This window comes from Seriola aureovittata, chromosome 23 (assembly GCF_021018895.1).
Source record: "Seriola aureovittata isolate HTS-2021-v1 ecotype China chromosome 23, ASM2101889v1, whole genome shotgun sequence".
Classification (NCBI taxonomy): domain Eukaryota; kingdom Metazoa; phylum Chordata; class Actinopteri; order Carangiformes; family Carangidae; genus Seriola; species Seriola aureovittata.
Window position 1 is genome coordinate 8,977,393 of NC_079386.1, and position 21,678 is coordinate 8,999,070.

Here is a 21,678-nt window from a genome sequence, read left to right on the forward strand (position 1 = left end):
TGCTCAACATTTACTGGATGGATTGGCACAGCATCACGGACATTAATGCCTTCTAGAGGATGAATCCTGTGGCTTTAGCAATCAGCATCACTTTTCCAAAAGGTGCCACCATGAGGCTGAAATCCTCTTCTTTGTAGTGAAATATCTTCTTGCTGAATTTTCCATTAAATTCGGTGTAGATGCTTATGTCCTCCTCAGGATAAATTGAAATAAATTGTGGTGATTTCTTTATGTTTCATCTACTTCCATCATCAAGTCAAAATTTCAGTTTGTGAAATGCTTTGCTTTAAATACCTACAATACCTTATCACATTCCCATCAAACCACATTTGCACTTTCTGTTTAGTTCTAATTAGTAAATGGTAGGATGAATACGCTGAACCAAGATGTTCATCATAGTAAACATTATAGCTGATAAACATCAGAATGGTAGCATTTAGCTCAAAGTACGGCTGTGTTAAAGTACAGCCTCACAGAACTGCTAGCATGGCTGTGGAGTCTTAGACTAGAAGTATTGTATAATGCTTTTTAACACTACAATCTCAGTCCTTGACAAGCCCTTTGTGTGATGGTGGTAGAGTTAGAGGACCTTTTGTACTTAAATGATACATTTTCTCTCAGCTCAGTTTTAAGTGGTGACTTTTTGGACTATCTTAGTTACCGTGTAAAGCAAATCAGTTTATAGATTTGGCAGAATTTCTTTTGACAAGCTGCAGTGTTTATCTCAATGGGGGATAGAACTGCTTCTCAGAGTCATACTTCCCTGTGTATCAGCTTTTAAGTCTCATTCAGAGACGGGTAGAAAATCAATCATTTTGTTCTTTAAGTTGCAAGAAAAGATATTTGCTTTTAGTCCGCGAAGAGGGGTTCTAAGTAATGCTTGTCAGATGAATTTACACTAAGGACTAGGCTCAGACTGGATTTTGTTGCTCGATAGGCTGAGGTCATTGTCCATTGTAACTCAATCCAAAAACTGCCGTATCAGTTTAACACTTGAGATTTGGGTGGGCTGACAGCTACTTTAGGAGGATTTTTTTTTTCATCCACGGACAGCATTTCAATTCCCGTATAAGTTGCGCTGTAGTTCTGATCATGCAATCTATTTACAATTCTGCATACAAAATTGTCAATTGCACATTTAATGATAGACAGACAGACGTGAAAATACAATATCTTTCACTGTCAATCTTCCTATAGCCTGAGGTGCAGGCCTTTTCACCCTTGACAAGTTGCCAGCGCTTAACAAATGACTGTCAGTCAAGTCATTACTCTCGTTTCTGCGACCCAAAGACAACATCATGTATAATACTGTGGAGAAGAGAGACAACTTGTCTGAATCGAAAACAAGGACTGTTGTTTTCAGCTCCTCACGCCCCAGAGTTGATACATTTATAGCCCCCACCTCCCCCACAGCCCCGATCAAGTAAACCAGTCATCGTAAAATTAATTTCCCCATCAAGCGAGACTCACGCTCTTTGGGATAACAATCTATCTTAAGCGGATAAATCTAATCCAATGTGTTGAGACGGATGGAGATTGACTTGTTTATGGCCGCTGCCCAAGCAGTCAAAAAAGGGAGAGAAGGGTGGGGGTAGGTGGGTGGGAGTAGGCTAAGAAATACCAAGGTGATATTAGACACATCTCCAAGGCAAGAAAAATGTAAACCAACACCTAACTCTAGTCGCTGGCCGAGACATCCGATACTTCTCTCCTTCTTAGAACCTGTCAGACATGATGAATGACTAAGCATACAGACTAAGCATACAGTCATACTTTCATAGGCAATTAGCATGTAGTTGAAACTAGGAGAGACTTAATAGTCTCAAAGTTCATCACAGACAAAACACAAGATTTTATGATGTGGTTGAAGTGATTGTAAAGTTTGAGAGTGAGATTGATTGCTCTAATTATGTACATAATGGGGAAGAAGTGGTTAATTCCCTGGTCAGATCCCATACAGCTGTATATGATGCCTTACACAATCAAAGTGATAACATCCATATAATTCACTTAATGACATACATAACTCTGGAACCGTGTCAGCCATATTACATGTCCCCCAGAGCAAAATATAGTAGCACCTCCTGAAGCCCCATTATTAAATGAGCCCTATTTATGTTTCAACATGATCCCCTTGAGAGTTACCTGGGCCTTCGATGGTTGTGTAAGCAACAATCAAAGTTAAAATGTGAGGAAAAAATCCATAGCTATTATGTGAGGCCCAAAAGACTCAGCTAATCTGCTTCATCAGGGCTATGTGGGTGTGGTTTGATTGGATTTGATTGACGATGCAGGCAACGAGCAAACAAACCCCACCATTGTCATCGCATTTTGATTCAAATGTTGCTTTGGTGCACAGAAATATATGACATCAACAACTTTGGCGGAAAATGTTGTGTTCATGTAGGGCCCCATTGCTCATAGTAAAAAGCTGAGTGAGAAAATAGTTTTCCAGCGCCTTTAAATTCACTGCGACATTGCAGTGTTGGACCAGGATAGCTAAACCTGGAGTGAGTCTTGTGGTAATACATTAACTCTTACTGGTGGTGCTGCCAACAGTTTTACGTTAGATATTAACTATATTTGGTGCAGCTGCCTGCAGCCTGGTGTCACAATAGCCACAGAGCTGACTGCACGTACTCTTAAATTCTGGTGAAGCTCTGACTACGTGTTTAGTCCAGTGTGACATTGCTTCAGATTGGAGGAGCTGACTCTCGGCTTATGTTACATGTTTGATTGGTTTTGATTAGCTTTCATGTAGCTTTTGATTAGCGTACCCCACATGGCACTAGTGTGTTAAGTAAACGCCACAGTAGTCAGGCTGTAATGCCAAAGAAGCAGACATGAATTTAGATTGTACTGTCAGGAGACAGCATACAGTATATTACTTGTGTATATCACAGTTTATAATCCACAGTTCAGTGTGAAACAATGCATAATATATTGTCTGGCACAGAAAGGGTAACAAGCATGTCGTCAGTGAGAACACAATGTGCTGTGCTCTGAAGGAGGGCAACTTGAACCCTTACACGACCTGAACAGCTCCGTCTGTCACGGGGCACACCGTGACGAGAGGCACACGCTTACTCATCTGTTCTGAGACTGCTGAGTCATGAGTAGTCAATATCACCTTATTATGATAGCAGAATCTGATTCACAATGAGGCTTGTGGATTGGACCTCGGTTTGATTTAGTTTAGTGTTGGCATGGGGTGCAATGAGCTGAAAAGCAATTAGGTCCATTAAGAGATCAACTGGGATGGCGTGAGCAGCCATGGTGTGCAGCAGCCTGCGCAGAGAGACAAAGAGAGAGATAGAGGTAGCAAGGGAAAGAGGTTTAGACAGATTGAGTCAACTCCTGGCTGACAGTCGCTCTGTAGAACCGAATTCAGGACATCTGCCCAGTGAAATAGCAGAAATTTGTATCTGAATATGGGTGTGTAGTGAATGTAAGTGTAAGTATGCACATGTAAGATAATATTTGTGTGTTTGTGCTTGAAGCACCAGGCTGGCATTGATCCTGTGATAAGCACTAGCCACTTTCCTCCATAAGCGGGAAACAGCCATCACCATGGATACTGTTGGATGCATCAACCATTCTGCTTTGGAGTTACAGTATGTCTTGTTGCCATGTAAAAGTGAAACATCCCAAAACTATGAACATTTGTTCTATGTGCTCTATGTGTACAGTTTATTCTAATCTAGCACTGAAATGTTAAATTGATAAATCTGATTTATATGATTGTAAATTGAAAACATTTGGCCTTTGGACTGCTGGACAGCACAAGCAATTGACAAAAAAAAGTGCATTACCATAGGCATTTGAATTGTGATTGAAATGTTATCTATTTTCTGACATTTTATTTCTCTAAATAGTAAAGAAGTCAGAGAAACAGATGAACAAAAATAATGAATAAAAATAATTGTTGGTTCCAGCCATTTTTACCCCCTAATCAAGTCAAGTCAATTTACAGATGTTATCTCTTAAGTAAACTTCTTTACATGAGTAGTTGTAGTGGACTTTAATATGTCCCAACCTCCACAGGATGGAGAGAGTTGATAACATGAAGTAAATCAATATGAATATTGTAAAGAGTACTGATGTGATAATGTGGCACTGTTAGGATACTTTTGTTTAAGATCCTCCCCCTCACCTTTTTCTTTCCTTTCTGTAATTTTTCCTTCTTGCCTCACTTCAAACAGGTACTTCTGAACAAAAACTATGCACTCTAGCTTTCCCTCCACTCTCTGTCATTGTCTTTTCATTTATTTAAGTCTTCCCTACTCTAAAAGCCTTTTACCTTCCCCTGCGTCATCTTATTCCAGTTGCTCATTTATTTGCCCATTCTCTACTCTACTCTACATCCACTCCTTCTGCTCTCTATCTTTCTGACTTTCCTCACCCAAATTAATAGTGACACATACCTCATCTCTGTTTGTATCTCTTTCTCACTCCCTCTGTCTCTATCCCTCTCTCTTTTAGCAGGTGTAGGCTGGCATCGGGCGTTTACGAGAAGCCTCTCAGCATAGCCGACTGATCACGGCCATTGTTTGCACTGGGTCCTCCATTTTACAGTTCAGTGTTCATGAAAAGGAGCTTTTGCCACTCCTATCTGTCACCCTCTCCACCCCAAAATATACTCTCTCTCTCTCTCTCTCTCTCTCTCTCTCTCTCTCTCTCTCTCTCTCTCTCTCTCTCTCTCTCTCTCTCTCTCTCTCTCTGTCTCTGTCTCTCTCCCCCTCTCTGGCCAGTGATCCCCCACTGACATTTTCACAAGCACACCTTCATCAATTTCACACCTCGGATGCCCTTCTATGCCAGTGTGGAAGGTAGGTGAATTGATGGGTGAGTGCTGACAAAGCTAGCTTAAATTCGAAGTCAGGTAGTGACAAAGTTCTTCAAGTGTAGGACAGGTAGGACACGGAGGGCCATCAATAACTGTCATCAAATCCCACAAAATAAACAACTGCATGGCATCAAGTGGTTCAGTCTATGAAAAACACTGTTTCATAATATACAGTGCAACTATCTGCATCTCGGCTTACGATTTGCTGCCCTCTGTAGTTTGCATCTCATTTATTCCTCCAAAGATGAGTCATGCAATATATGCTATAAATCCAACAATGCAATAAAAGGTGTGATGGAAAAAGCCATCCAGAAGGTAAACATCCTCTCTGCTCGCTTCCTCCCTTTAGTCTTGGGAAATTTGGCCATTCTATCATCAGCCAACTGGTGCATTTATGAGCTGCTAAAGTAATTGGCAGTAGCAGCAAGATCTCAGCTCAGGCAAAGGTAGCACATTCACCTCAACACAGCCTTAAGCTAAATGCTTCATTGAAATAACAGAGAGGAGATGGAAGAGGAGGAGGAGGCGAGTGGAGCAAAAGAGAGTAGCAAGGTGCCTCATTCACTGGCTCAGGGGTTTATGGGATTGCTCCCAGCTGTCACTCTGTGTAGTGAATCCGCAGCACCGTAATATCTTAATTGTTTCAAATTAAATGCTCGTAAAATGGCAAAGGAAATGAGTTTTTCTCTCTGGCTAATCCAAAGCAGCCCCTTGACTTACATCTGGGCCCGCTTTAAGTGAGAGGGGGTTTAAAAAGTGGAATGGCTCCCACATGAGATGGCTATGGATAGGCTGGTGTGGAATTAGTTTTTATAGGTTGTGAACTATGAGCCTATCAATGTGCAAATGTGAATCACGTGTCTCAGAGCATCTCTCCCTCTTTTTTATCACTTTTGTGTCTCCCTAGCATTTTCCCTGTGTCTACATCTTGATCTTTCCTTTCTTTTATTCCTCCTATACATGTGTGCACATTAGTTTATGTGTGTACTTATGTATGTTGATGTGGAGGTTGTATGCACGCAGAGGCTTATAATAATAAACAGTCTAAATATCCTGTGGGGATTCACACATTTAGTCTTCCCCCATCTCCCTCCGGCACTTCTGAGACTCAGCTCATTCCACAGCACATTCAAATCACTCAACCAGCTAAAGCGATCTGAATGACATCAGCCTTGATGTCAAACACACACACACACACACACACATATACGCTCATGCATGCATGCACGCACATATATAATGCACACGCGCATGTTGGCATACATGCAAACACAGACACATCTAAACCCCTTCCCACCTCAGTCACCAAGAATAATCGCTGAACATACTGCTATGTAACAATAGCTCAAACTATACATGCAATTTACACACTAAACATACGCCTTCTGTGTGAACACAGTACGACATGTTTCTCATGGCTTTTCTGAACACAATTCCCAGTCTGAATAGATATCAGAATTTCCCATTAGCCCCTGTTAACTTGACATCTTCCCTTCCATTCTTGTATAAATACAAGCTCAAAATGAAGCCCCTAACAGGCAAATCCAGCAGACAATTATGTGTCATTACGCCTGCAAAGTGGTTTTGTGGTGGGGGCCGTAGGTGGTGGTGACGGTAGGGGCAGTGAAGTCGATTATCGTAAAATGAAACACTAACTGAGAAGGCCTGACACCTCTCCACTTGGAACCAGAGAATGATTGAAAAAAGAAAAGAGAGGAGAAAAAAAAAAACGAAGTGTCATTATGGCCTTGCAATGCAGGGAGTGGCTTTCACTCTACTCAGTGGATGGTGATACAAGAGTGCCGTGGTAAAAGTTAAACTGACAAGTGCTCGAAAAGTTTCTGACACTGCTGCCATCAATAGTGCCATCTGCTGTTAGTAACATCTAGAGGAGAGCAGTGTGTCTACATTTGACAGGAGTAACAGTGTGTTTGTGAACTCATCTGTCATGAAGGTCCAGAGAGTTTGTTATCCTCTTGACTTGCCATTATCATTATTATTATTATATTTACTTAAGAAAAATCTTCATGAAAATGTATCAAATAGCTGAGGTTTAAAAGTTCATTATGACAAAACAATCTCACCTCAAGCTCCACTTAGCTTTCAGTCATATCACATGATCTTTATCAACAGATGGAGTTTTTTACTTACCTTCAAAATGAGGATGTTAAAATGATTTTAAAAAAAAAATAAAAAATTTGGATCAATATTAAAAGAAAAGGAAATTTGAAGAGCTGTTATTCCACGGCACCTGGTGAAATCAATCTGCTGAAGACGATCAACAGTAGAACAGCTATTAAATGGACTTTGAGGTGAGATTGTTTTGCCAATCTAATCAGATAAATTCTAACACTAAGGGCCAAAGTAAGGAACGACCTGAGTACAACTTGTCCTACAAGATTCCTCACTGCTATTTTCTTGATTAGTAGTTTCATTTATTGTACTATTATACTATAATATTTTTGTGCTAAAATACTTAAATGATTGTGTGTGTGACAGCCATCTCTCGCAGTGACAAACCCACAGAGAATCAAACACCCAACTGCACAGGTCCTCCTCGATGTATCGATCACAGTGTAAACTTACAACTGTTTTGCTTGGTCAGCTAAGCTTGAAGAGAGAGAAAATAGAGAGAGAAAAAAAAAGGAATGAGGACCACTGTTGATCTTTCTTAATTAGAAATGCCTATCTTATCTTAGACAAAGTACATGATGATTGCATAATGTTTGTGTATACTGTAAGTATAAATGTTCATATCGTACTGCCCCTTCACTGAATCCATTTTTTTCGTTTTCTCTGCCGTACTCTACATTAAGGTCCATCTTCCACTTCTTATCATTTATTTTACATGCCTGTGTGCTGTGTTGTTTTTAACGTACTGCAGAGTGTTCTCCATCCTTTCCTCTGATGCTTCACATCCCAGCTCTCCCCTCTAATCTCTACACCTGGTTCTTTCATTTTCATCTCTTTCTACTCCTCCCCTACCCTCTCTTCCCTTCTCATTCTGTTTTTCAAGCGTCCTCTTTCCCTTTTCTCCCCCTTGTCATGTCTCTCATCACCTCCACTCCACTTTGGTTTTTTTTCACCTGCACACTGCACAACTTTTCCACCTCCTCTCTGCTCCCTCATGTGCTGTTGGATACTTTCCCACCTTTCCTCTCACATTTTCTGTTTTTCTCCGTGTCTCTCCCTTTTACTATTGTTATTACCTTTTCTGTCCTGTCTGTCTGATTATCTTGTTATCACTGTTCTAGCAGCAAATTCCCTTGACCCAATCCCTTTTCCTTATCCTTACATTTTCCCCTTCAACATCTTATTTCTGTCACTTTGACTTCTTTCTTTGCACCACTTAACCAGCCTATATTTTTCTTCTTTTTCGTCTCCTCTCCTTTAAAATTAGTTGTTCCTATATTTTACACAGGAATATGGCTTATCACTGCCAGTCTCTCGGTCTGTCTCGCTCTCCCCTCTCCTCCTCTCTCTCTCTGCCATGTTTGTGGCCTTTCGCTCTGTGCACATCTAATGGCTGGGGTGTAATCCACTGGCTAATCTGCTGACAGCCTGTGTGACAAGGCATTAGCTTTGTGTCACTGCCTACCATGCTGCTTCTCAGCGTGTGTGTGTCAGAGAGAGAGTCAGAAAAAGAGAGAATAGAAAGAGTCTTTGAATGTTTGTGTGTCGATATGCATATGAAATATGTTTGCAAAACTCAGTGTATATTGTAGCATGTGTGACAGGGAGTAAGTAATGGCTTACATATGTTTGTAGCTCATTGTCAACTGGAAGCATAAAATTAGTACGGTAGCGCCTCACTTTTGCATGACCTTTCACCTTTCCATTTTTCCACTATGTACATCCGATGCTGCCTTTTTTTCCTCTATGAGTGATTGCAGTTTTAATAAGATGCCAGGTCAGAGTGCTAGTGGATGCAGCAAGAGGCAGACTGGGCAAGACAGTTCAAAATAGCCTTCTCAGGGTGTCTCACTGCTCCGTCAGGCATCCAGCCATGTCAAATAGGGCTCAGTTTGTAGCCAAATATTGGATTTTCTATTATTTCCACTATAATAGTTGCAACATAATTGTCTTTCTTTCAGCAGATGCCTTCGTTTCGTTTGGCACCGAAGACGGCTGCTCATATTAGGGCTGCAACTAATGATTACTTTCATTATTGATTAATCTTATGAGAATTTTTTCAATTATCTGATCAATTGTTTAGTCTATACAATGTCAGAAAATGGTGAAAAACAGTTTAGAAACGTACGCTCAGTTTCTTGGATACTGCAGCGATGTCTAACAAAAATTCCAAACCAAAATATAGGGAATTTACATTGATATAAAACAGAGAGGCAGAAAATCATCACATTTAAAAAGCTGGAACCAGCAAATTCCTTTTTTGCTAATTACTTAAACAGTTAATTGATGATCAGAATCTTGTGCTTTTGCATGCAGGCATGATCATGTGTGGGCATGTAACGCCATGCATATCCTGTGGCTTTGCATAAGCTGCACAAAAGTCTGCTTCTTCATCTGAACTACCAGCAGAATTTACCTTGCACTTGCCTACATCCCTCTCTTTTTAGCCTCTATTCCATTCTTTAGTGGTCCCCTCCCCCGTCTCCACCTGAGTGAACCTGTTATCACAGCTGACCCCTCACTGGATCTGTCGACAGCCAAAGAGATTACACCAAAAACTGCAGAACACATTGGGCTCCCCGTTTGAAAAGGGGCGGGGGGGATTGCCTGATCCCCTGATGCTGATAAACTGGTCGAGGCTTTGGGGATTCAAGAAGGTCCCATCGGGAATGGGGTGGTGTGAGTCGGGGAGGGGGTGCTATAGTCGACTTTAAGTCTACTTCTAATCACTGGGCTTTTCAGAGGGGATAAGGGAAAGGAGAATGGGAGCTCGGTTTGGAATGGAATTAGGCCCTGATGGAGCTGGGGATAAGGTTGTTGGGCTTTGATTTGATCACAGTGTTTGCTTGAAAGCTTGTGACTAGCATGTTTGATCAAATCTACACTGTGCATGGAACATGCTATGGGTGAAATACAATGCTAATCATAATAAAAATAATTAAAAAAAATATATACTTTGGCTCCTAAAGGGGATTTTTCATTCACCTTCTACACCTCATGCTACAGATATAGAACGGCGTATACATTCATTGCCTTGCACACCTCTTCTTTCAGCCCATGTGAGCAACAGGCATACGTCAGGCATAGTATAACCTTGCTTTTCATAGCTGCTCATGCTTGATATTATATTAGTTGTATTGGCACAGTGCTACCGATGCCTTCTGCACTGAACATTTTCCAACTAATGAATCATAATCCCTGGGGAACTGTGATTCATTTCATTCATGCTAATTTATGGGTATTCCTTGATCCATCCCTACAAACTCCCTTTTTTGACTGCTGCCACATGGGGGATACTTCTGCCATTCAAGTGAGAACACAGCACAATTATCATTGATTCATGCGCCATAAAAGCAGAGCAGAGTGAGACAGACTCTTATGAAACGCGGCTTGCCAAAATACTGTCAGAGACAGAGGTTTGATGGCTCACTCGTCCGTGGCCTCCGCATCATGTTGTCTTCACCAGCTGTTCTTTGACAGAAAGGGATTCTTCCCGCAGTGTGCAAAGACACAGCTATCAACTTAAGAGGTTTGACAGCAACACACCATGGGGCCGTTTTTCTACTGTATTTTAATAGGTATTACTGGTGGAGCATCTGCAGATGGCGTAAGACAGAACAACAGCAACAAATTATGAGGAAAGAAAATCTGTGGAACCCTGGTGGTCTCTTATAGCATAGTACTTCTTCACAATTTCCGATTGACATTGTAATGTTGTTGCACTGCTATATGTATGTTTGTAAAATACACCATAGATATTTTTTCAGCATTTTATGGTGGTTTTATGTCATAATATTGAGTGACTGCAGTGGAACAAAGACCTAGAAAATTGCACCAACTAGTGCAGTCCTGGGAAGCAGTGAAAAAAACTGCCTTTTATTGATCTGTCCTAATTACAGGAGTCAATAAAATTTATGGCTTTAAAGCTTGCCAGAAGCCACTTATATGGCATACTGAGTTGAGCAATCACTTCTAATGGCAAGTGATCAAATGATATACTGTTCTGCCAAACAAAAACAGTATGGAGCAAACATGAGTATAAAATGTAGTCTGGAGCCAAACAAGGCTGTCACAACAGAGGTGTTGTTGTTCTTTTACTCGACAACTGATAGCAATCCATGTAATAAACCACTACCTGTTATTCTGAGTGTGGCTTCCTAAACATCAACACAGTGCTATAAATATGAAAATAACTGCATCATTTTTAAGATCTTTTTTTTTTCTTTTTTTTATTTAACCTATTTTCCATTGTATACATGCTTTTCAGTTTTCAGTCTACTTTGACCATGGCAGCAAAAGGTGCAACGGAATTTCCCCATCGTTGTCATTGGGCAATTCGATTAATGCAGTCAAAACCACTGTGTGCCTATACAGACAGTAAAATTCAATGTACAATACAATGCATGCTGCTGGGCTTGTTGATGCTGATTGTGAGAGCAGGACCAAGCTCCCAACACTTAGTAGATCATCGTAATTAAAACATAAATTGGAGGTATTGAGCTGCATGCAGTCGCCAGCACAGGCTCGAGGGAAGCATTGATTCATGCATGCACTTGGAAACAACTGCTCTGCTTTGCACAGAGTAAAATATAGAAGCCTTGTAAATAAAATCAATAGCGAACAAGCTGCCTTGGCTCTTCAAATAGTAGACAGTGAATTACAATCGTGCAGCTAATGCTAGAGGCATGAGCACGTATAGCACATGGGAGAGACGGGAGAGATGCAAGCTTTACTATGAATGCGATTTGAAATACAGTACGTTTAAGGTTTGTGTCCATGAAGGAATACTGACTGATTGATTCTGATGACCCTTCAGTATGTAAAAGCATCAGAGGAAAGACCAGGATGCAGAATAAGTATGTCAGGTTCATCCTCAATCTGATGCTTCCATTTTTCTATGAGTTGGGCAGTTGCACAAAAATTTATTCTGCAGTTTTCAAGTTTAAAAAGTTAGCTTTGTCCTGTATTCAGTGTTAAAAATCAATCACACCTGCTGACAACTAACACAAAAGAGGAGAACCTGAACCACAATTTGTCTTATAATCACAAATTTGTGGAGAAGACATGAAAAGGGGGAGTTTTTTTGACACCATGGTAACCCCTATGAAATTATTTTCGACTAAATACTGAATTTAAAATGTCCTTGTAACTGTCAAATTCTTCCACCAGAAACATGTTTTTTGTGAACAGAGCTAGGCAGCATGGAGCTTTATCTCAGTCAGCCATATTTGTTTTTTGAAAGCAGTCCTAATTTACCCCGAATACATAGAAAATTAGTCCTACTTAAGATAGTCGAGAACAAGAAAGCTTTGAGCAACCAGTGGACTTTGATGTGTATCTGAAGTCTGAATAAGCTATAGTCAAAAGTCTGTCCTCTGATGATTGGTAATGGAAAGGATATAGGTCTGGAGTAATAACAACACAATCCTGATGCAATCTTTATTACACAGCAGTTATGTTTATACTGAACAATAACAAATATTCTGCGGAAATGCAAGCCTGTAAAAGTACCTAGCTTGTGAAATTGCATTTTTTTTGAAAGGTTTGTACTGGAGAGAATAGTTTTTTTCTTTTCTGCTTTTTCCCCAGCTACCTTATCTTGGATAGAAGTGGCACACAGGGTCTGCTCAGGAGGTTACCTGAGGAATAATCCAATCAAGCAGAGTTGTAAAAATCTTGCTATTCTCTGACTTTAATCCAAGTTCAAAGTTCACACTGCAGTTTTTTTTTTTTTTGTAAAGCTAATATAGCGTGATGAAAGAACAGAAACACAAGTGTGGCTATCTGCAGAGGTGCCATGTGCTGTGGCTGAAGGAGTATTCCCTAAAATGGCTCTGGGCTCGCACCTGAACCCTGTGCTCCACATTTGTAAATTTACATCTTAAAATGAGTTGCAACAACACTGCACTAACTATATAAACTATAGTTAAGTGTGGGGTGAATTTTACTATGAGAAATATGAATGATAGAGTGGCTGTGGACTTTAAATCACGCCTGCATAACCACTGATTTCTATTGGTTTTTTCATAGACTGATCATCATGCTGTGGGCAATGTCCATCACTACTGCCAGCCTCTCATAGGGAAAAGAGAGGGGTCAGGAGTGACTGGAAAAAAAAGTTAAAGAGAGAGGAGAAAAGAGAATAGCAGTAACAGATGAGTGCAGGCATGAAGACAGCTATGGTGGGGGAAAGAGGCTACAGTGAAAAAGTGGGCTGTATGTATAGGGAAAATTGGAGAAAATTGGTGAGAGGCAGGCAGGGGGAGATAGAAAGGGTAGAGTGGCAGGAGAATGAGAGAGGGTAGAACAGAGGGAAATAAAGGAGGGAGTTGAAGGAGAGAGGGAAAACTGGAGAAAAGCAAAGGAAAGTGGTGGTGGAAGAGCTTTTCCTCCCAGCCGTCTACTGTATCCTCAAAGCGGCTTTCATCCGCCCTCACATAAACAGTCTAGATTGAGAAACCCCTCTGCAAACTCCACACACACTTACACACACAGACACACACTCATCATGCCAAAAAGCGTCCTTTGACAGTAATCACCAGTCTGCTTTTTGGCATCATACAAAACCCTTTTCATGCCTCCACGCCGGCCAGAGGCATTATGTTCTTGGGTTGTCCGTCCCTCCCATTCTCGTGAACGTGGTGTCTCAGGAAAGCCTTGAGGGAATTTCTTCAAATTTTGCACAAACGTCCACTCGGACTCAACTACCGAGAATTTGGTGGTCAAACGTTAAAAGTCAAGGTCACTGTGACCTCGCAAAACACATTTTTGCAGATAGCTAAAAATGTCTAATAGGATAAAATGATGAATTGATCCAACAGGTCAAACGTCAACTTCACTGAGACATCACCATGTTCTGCAAAAACACTTTTCTGGCCATTATTCACTGCTGTAACTCAAACAGAAGGGGAGATTGTGACCATATTTCACATTTGATCAGATAAAGAATTGGTGACTCTTATCTTAGGTGCCCACCTTGAAACTGTGGCGATTGGGGTTGAAGACGTCTGTGAAGCATCCATGTTTTAGAATTTGTAGCATCTTTGCAGCAACGTCCATATTTGAAGCATTGTCTACTGTCATGGCAACAACTTTGTGTTCTATCATAATCAGCTTTATTGGCCAAGCACGTGAACGCAAACAGGGAGTTTGACTCTGTTATTTGTGTATCTGTCAATGTGGTAATTGTAAATTCCTTCAACGTCTTCACTCCATGTGTTACATAAGTGTGGGCAGACATGGATGTCTACTGCAACTTGACTGGTTGCATACAGAATAGTATCATATAGAGTAAAATAAAAGACTACTAGATACATTAAGTATGCACACGCACAGTAACGCCTGAGTAAAAATACACACTTACATTCACACAGCCTGACTAAATGCTAAGAGCAGAGAGGAGACAAAGGATTTAAAGCGGCTGACTAACAGAGTATGACATGTCCAAGGCCTATCACTAATTATGCCCCCACTGCTACAAACTGTTCCCTTACTATGATCCACTGAAACAGCAGACAGGAGAAAAAGGCTGCAGAAGGTATTGCTGAAACCACCATGAAAGTGAAGTGTGTGTCAGTCATAAGTTAGGTGTCAGGATGGGGGGAATAGTGTTTATTAATAATCTGTCATAATTCTTCAGAGATTTTGATTGCATTAAAACAACCTAAACCTTGAAAACTGGTGGCATTATTTTAGTTACATTACTTTTGTACATGCTCAGATTTGCAGACTGAATGTAGTGGATTTACAACATGCAGTTCATGTCCTGCTGGGAAGAAAAAATTCAACAGGCTTCACTGATGGAGATGAATAAACAGGACTAGGTAATCCATTACTTTCTGACAGGTATTTTCCAAACTCTAGTTCATGTTGCAAGAACAGTATGTCTCACAGACTCCAACATTTAATACAGAAAAAAAAGATGAAAATGATCACATTTTACTGATTATCTGGAACAGTTTGTATGTTAATCAGCTAAAGGAAATAGATTTAATGTAAACATCTGTTAAGCCAGCAGCAGCTATTTAAAACTGCACTATGTAAACTGAATGGTTTGCAGGCCTACAATATGTTCCCTTGTTTGGAGTGGAGACTGTGATTAGGTTCAGCCTGATGAGTTAAGTCTTTTCTGGACCCAGCACTTGCTTGCAGGTGATTCATAGTCATATTGTGTTTAACTGAGACTTTCACCACAGGCTACTAGGAACAGTCACTGTCTAAAAATGGTTGGATCACTGATCTATGTGTGGGAAATCAGTCTCTCTTCCAACTCAACTGTGTGATTTACGCTTGGTGAATTTCCATTTCTTTTTCAAACAGATCACATGCATGATTATTTGGCAGACAAGTCCCCTTTTTCACTTGTTACCATTAGCATCACTGGGTATAATTATCTTGCTATGATAGTGGTTTTATTCATGCACATGTACTATAGATCTCTCTGTACAGAAAAAAATAAAAATAAAAATCAGTGTCAAATCTGTGCCCATCTGACATGCCATGATGGTACTTGACCAATTTGACAAGATGTAGCATCTGGCTCGAATGACTAGGTAATGCATGATTTTGCATATAATGTATTCAGTGGAAGCTCTCTGTTAATCTTGTGCTTTTGCACGGATGAATAACAGTTCCCTTGTTTCAAAGACAGACCAATTTTCAGACATTTTCTCCAGAAAAATGCCCCCTTTTAATTGAATCAGTTCCAAAATACTTACTGATCAAGTCACAGTAAGTAATGCCTCATCCTCTTGTGATTGGCTCAGTTTCACTGACTAAAACCGTCATAAATTTACCAACAATTGACCAAATCTAGCCTCTGAATCTCAATCAGGTGAAAGAGAGCAAACGGATGGCATCTCAATTAGGAAACATGGGGCACTCCTCTCTATTGTGTCCGCACTTTTCTGTTAGCGCTGCTAAGAGTGTTAATTTTTACCTCAAATGCATCCAGAATGCATCAATTGGGACTTGTCAAGATGTTGAATATGTCCTCAGCCAATACACAACCATGGTTACAACACAAACACAAGCAGATCTGGTTCGTTTTGCAAACACATTGTACACACAAACTCACTGAAAACACCCACATAGATTCTTGTTATTGAATGACCCACATGCCCACTTTTGTGGCACTCCTCTACTCTTCCCACAGTGCACTATTGCATGGGTAACAGAGATGATGGGCGAGGCTGAGATGTTGCGGCATGCCATTTATCTCTGTCAGACGTGGTTGAACACAAGTTCTTATTGGCTGGGCAGGATTCGTGATTGCTAAAGCGGCACCCCAGTCCCTGAGACCATGCTAATTAAACAGTGGGGAGAAAAGAGCAAGAGACCTTCACACTCTACCCTCTGAGGTGCCGTTCTGCTGCAACCAGCATTAACCGGACAGAAATGGAAATCCAGCTTAAAATGCCATGACCCGTCTTTGTTGTTGAACACACAGTGATTGTTGCATCAGATCTGATTGCAAAAGCTTACCTTTCAGCACTCAAGCAACCTTCCCAGCAGTTCAAGAGCTGCAGGACAAAAAAAAAGAACATGTTAGATTACAGTTTATTCATGCTGTCATAAAGGCTGTTATGATAAGAAGTTGATGCCATTTGTGGGGAAGAGTTCAACAAGCATGGGTGAAGATAGCAGTAGGTTTTGTTGTTGGGAAATAATTTTAATCACAGCTACAACAGTGTAGTGATCTGCTGCCCTGAGCTGAGCACTAATTCAGTGCTGCCATTGCTTTTTATAGTGTAAAGGGCAAACATTTATTACCCACTGATTACATTTGGCAGGCATATGTGTCTGACGCTTAAGCCCTTGTAATTTTCCAACCCAGTTACAAAAACCTCCTCTTCACCACTGATATTCAATCAGTGCTTGAATGTGGTATATCTCCCATGGATTTCATTGGGGCACACATAAAGGAGTTGTGAGAACAAAGGGGAAATGGGAGTTAGGGGGGCACTGAGCAGCTTTTTAGTTTAGTACTAATTAAAACGTGGGCGGCACTCAAAAGGTCAGAGATTGACCAAAAAAGGGGTAAAAAGGGGCACGTCACTGCTGATTGTGTGTATAAGGCGCTCAAGGTCTTGTAGATTAATACCAAGTTCACTTTCAAAAGGGGAATCGAGAGAGATGGGAGAGAGAATTAGTCGTGTGACTGATAAACAGCATATCTCCATGCTCTGTTCCCTTCCCCCTTTTTTTCCAGCTGGGAGATAAAATTCAGGCTTGGCAATGGTTGCCAGCGCAATTGATTCTGGCAGAGGAATATGACTGCAGAGTATGAGGGCTAAGTATCTGAATAGCTGCTGTCAAAATGCTGAAGGGGAATTTATTTCCTAGTTTAAATGCAAGCTATATCATGGAGTTACTGAGACTAAATGGCTACAGTTTGATGTACAGTACGTTGTCATTTCACTGGCATATAATCATGGGGCTGTTTTAGGCACAGGCTTATGGGTGCTGTGCAGTGTTTCAATGAATGCCATTAAAGCAGACAGTCATTTGCTTGGATATGACAAATCCTTTACATTTTGAAATATAAAATCATCTTTGAACTATTGTTGTAATTAATATGAACTTGTTATCTCTCTACATGTCAGCTTGTTACGTGTGAAAACTGGCATTTTGCGAATCTGATATACTGATGCGAGCACAATTTGAGAGGGAACAAATGAGAGAGAGCAAAACACAACAGAGAGTTAGGAAAGAGGAAATTGGTTGCCCCATTGTATCTGATCCATCCCTCCACTAATAAGGTTTCTTGACCGGTGGGGAATACAGAAAATGATTAATAGGTACACTCCAGCAATCAGCAGGCAATGAGAGAGCCACCTGTCAGAGGTCCTACCGCCCTTAGTAGATTTATTGCTAATAATTGGCCATGAATGTAGCCACTGCGGTACTATCAGAACCTCACAGGGTCAGTTGGTTGGAGATACAAACAGAGGGAAATCAATCTGTTTGTTTTACACTGTGGGAGTATGTGGAGATGCAGAGAATAAATTCCAACTGAAAGTTCAAAGGATAGCTCTAGACAGTAATGTTCCTCCCTTAAAACAGACAGACAGTCACATTTAATGGTGCCCAAGCCTGTCTTCACTGCATAGTGTTTAAGTTGTTAGGATGGCAGACATTCCTGCTAGTCATTCAACAGTATGCTGTAAGATAGTATACTTAACGGTACTAATTGAATAGTTTGAAATAATTTGCGGCTCAGTGTACACTTCACACATTTCAATCTTAAACACTCCACAGAGATCTCCACAGAGTCTAATATGTTTAACAAGTGCTGTGACTGCTCAGCTGCAGTTTGACAACATATTGGTAGTTTCTAGATTATGTCTTAAATATCCCCAAATAATAAAACTAGCACGTGTAATAACTGGGGAAATACACATTATGACCTTCTTAAAAGACCATCTGTTGCACAGCACAACCACAGCAAAGCAGGATTAGCCAGTAAGGCTGAAAGAGTAACATTATATGACACCCACAGTGTTCCACTGCACTGTAAATGGCAAAACACACACGTTGCTTAATTTGAAATACTATGTGTGTACTATGCATTCACAGTGATTTCATTCAAACGCCAGTGGAAAACATGTCTTAGCTATTGTAATTAATAGAATGGTATGACTTGATGGGCACAAAGGCCACAGTAGATCACCATGAAAAGGAGAATGAGAGCTCTGTCTACGTCTGACATTTCCATTTGTATCTGTGACAGGCGATTAAGCTAGCAAAGAAAGTGATATTATCCCGCTCCATGTAAATATAGTCAGGGAATATCAAACTCGATCAACAGTGATGATTTGATGCCTACCTAAATAACCCTGGAGATGACAGGCCTTAGCGCTCCATTTATTCCAACATTGATGTCACCCACCTCCCCCTTTTACGTTACCAATGCCCCTCCCCCGTACATCACTTTTTCCACTGCCTTCAGTTTATATACTTCCATTTCTATTTCAGTATTTGTGACGTTTCTTTTTCTGTACACCTTGGTGTCAGGGTCACTGTCCTCCCTGCCCATCCACCCCCCTACCCCTCTGCCCATTCCCTTGGTGATCTGACTTTTTTTTCCCCCTTTCGAAATTCTCTGTCCATTGCCCTCTTGACAGCCACCCATCAACCTGAGTGCAATTTAAAAAGCCCTTCAACAGCTGCCATTCCACAGGGCTGGCTATCAGTCCAGCTGCCAAAGCCCAGACAGGGACTCTGCTTCAGCAAGCAACTTTGAACGTCAGGTTGGTTCCCCCAATTCCAAATGGACTGAAGGTGAAAGACTCTATTTCTTAAAGATTGGTTCATCTGAAGACAGGGTGACTGAGGTGGAATTTCGAGGCAGCATTGCTACTTCCTTCCTTACAGCCAACATCTTCCAGTGCAGTGTTGTGGTCCAGAGTCAAGTAGTTTGACTTAATGAAGGCCTGATGAATATGATGTAATAACACCAGAAGGAAGCATTGTGTTGAATTATATTTGTAAACAATACAAGTCTTTGGGAAAAAAAAGGCTCTTGGGAGAATTCTTTAAGGTGGAATATTTGTTGTTCTGCAGAGATTTATCACTTGCCTCTGTGTCTGTGTGTTTGAGCTGAACCACTGTGCGCCCGCTTGCCTGCCTGCCTGTCTGCTGCCTGCATGCACACATTGCATACATTGCTCGCACGTGTTGCCTGAAACGAAGTGAAAACAGCTCAGCCTTGAGGCTGGGCAGCCTGCTTCTGTGCACTTCTCTCCACCATATGTCTTTGTCAAAAATATTTGCTGTGCGCTGAATGAGGGATGAAATCAATCCAAGTGCTGTTTTCCCAGTTGCTTCTTCTTGAAGGCAGCAAAAAAAATTGTACTGATAGTTGCCAGATCAGCCCACATATAACAACTTGCCACCAGTGACATCCGCAGACAGACCATCTGGTCTCCTGTGTCCAATAGTCGTTTAGGGAAAAGAATGAAATGGTGGAATCCTTCCTGCTGTGTCAATTAGCAACTGGAAGAGATAGATGTGAGAATTGCTGTGGTGTTATGGACCAATCAAAGATGTGGGCTATGTGTCAGTTGGGGAATGTGTTGAGGTGGTCCATGGACACCAATGCAGTAAAATCTTTCACTTAGAATGACTGAACAGATGTACTTGTTGGCCTTCATTTTCCTTCATTTCACCCACTCAGCTGGACTTCTGGTACAATATATGTGCACTGCCTGAAGATAAAATCAACAGCACAGTAAGGTTGCGTCAGGGCAGTCAATAACTCTGTATATGATCTCGTTATAAATTCTGTTAGAGCTGTATTTAGTATTGAGCTTTTCAAAATGCTATGTATGTTTATCATATCCACTTTACATTTTAATATTGGTCTCATGCAAATATTTAGCAGTCGTCCGAATGCTCAGCTGCTGATGATGCAGAGGTCTATTTAGTAAAAGGCCATTTCAGCTGAATTGTGTGTGTGCTGGATATAGCTGAAGGAGTGACGCTATTTTCAACTACTGCTTCTGGACCGGTTACAGCCATTGTGTTGGGGACTCTTGCAGTCCGCCAAAGCTTTTAGTCCATTGTGTAGCAGCATCACTTTTGCCCATAGCCACAAGACAACATGAACAAAAGCTTCAGTTGGCTGGGTCACACTGCGATGTACCTGGGGGATGTACGCATGTTTTGCATGGACTGGGGAGGGTAATTGCTGGGTCCATTAACATGAGAGTGAGCTGCAGCTTCCAAGCTGAAAAATTGCCCTAAGGGAGCTGGCATTATGGGGAGGCATCTTCCCTGATCCCATTCACCAAAGAAAGTTAATCGAGTTGAAGTGGGTCGTCTAGAGTTAAATTAAATCTGCTGCCAATGGAAAGGCTTTGATCTAGCAAAGATTAACCAATTGTTGTAATTTCATGTGCAAAACCCAGACTACCATTGGCCTCAGAGAGAGCAACCTTTTTTAAGATTACTTAGTCCATCAGTTGCTTCACTCAGTTGCTGAAATACAGTAGTAACTGTTCGGCATGTCTTAAATGTAGGAGAAATATTTTTTCTTTTTGAACATGAACCAATTCAGACCAACAGCAACACCATCTAAAATGATAGTAATTAAATTGATTTTGAAGAATACCTTTGACCATGAATAAGGTTATGTATGTCAGACTTTTACCCACTTCTCTCTGAAGCTCTAAAAGCTTCTCTTTAGCCAACAAGTGTAGGAGAAGTCATGGATCTCTGGTGGGATTTATCAGTTAATGGTAGAAGTGTCCTTCCTGTGCCCTTCTGTAATAGTCAAGCATCATTAGTGAGAGGGTTAAGAGAGGGCCCAGCCATCCATATGTTTCAATAATTACCTTGCACTTCTGTCAAGGCACATACAGAAAGTCTGTGAGCCTACATTGCAGTATTACAGACAAAATAAATGATGAGAGAAATGCGTCTGAAAGGATCGCTTTTTCTGTCAAGTCTCATTTTCTTGTTGCTTTTCTGTAAGGACTTTTACAGCAGCTGAAGGTGAAAGGTACAAATGCTCAGGTTTTATCACATGGAAGAGGCTGTGGGTCAAGCCTCAGCCTTAGTTGTAGAGGCAGCAGTCTCTGCACTGTGAGTGACACATTATTTCGCTGTAACCCCCGCCACTTCCATCCTAACTCCCTGAAATCACAACCCCCAATCTATTTTCTGCCTGGCTAGTCTTATGAAACTGCATATATTCT

General features: G+C 41.0%; 1 protein-coding gene across 21 annotated transcripts in view; it reads right to left on the minus strand.

Moving 5' to 3' along the window:
- Positions 1–21,678, minus strand: part of LOC130164064 (receptor-type tyrosine-protein phosphatase delta-like) — a 355,849-nt gene that overhangs the window by 135,611 nt on the left and 198,560 nt on the right. For all 21 annotated transcript variants that reach the window (XM_056368470.1, XM_056368468.1, XM_056368467.1 and 18 more), the window contains exon 9: positions 16,463–16,500. The gene's annotated coding sequence lies outside the window, so the exon portion shown is untranslated. The remainder of the gene's footprint in view (positions 1–16,462; positions 16,501–21,678) is intronic.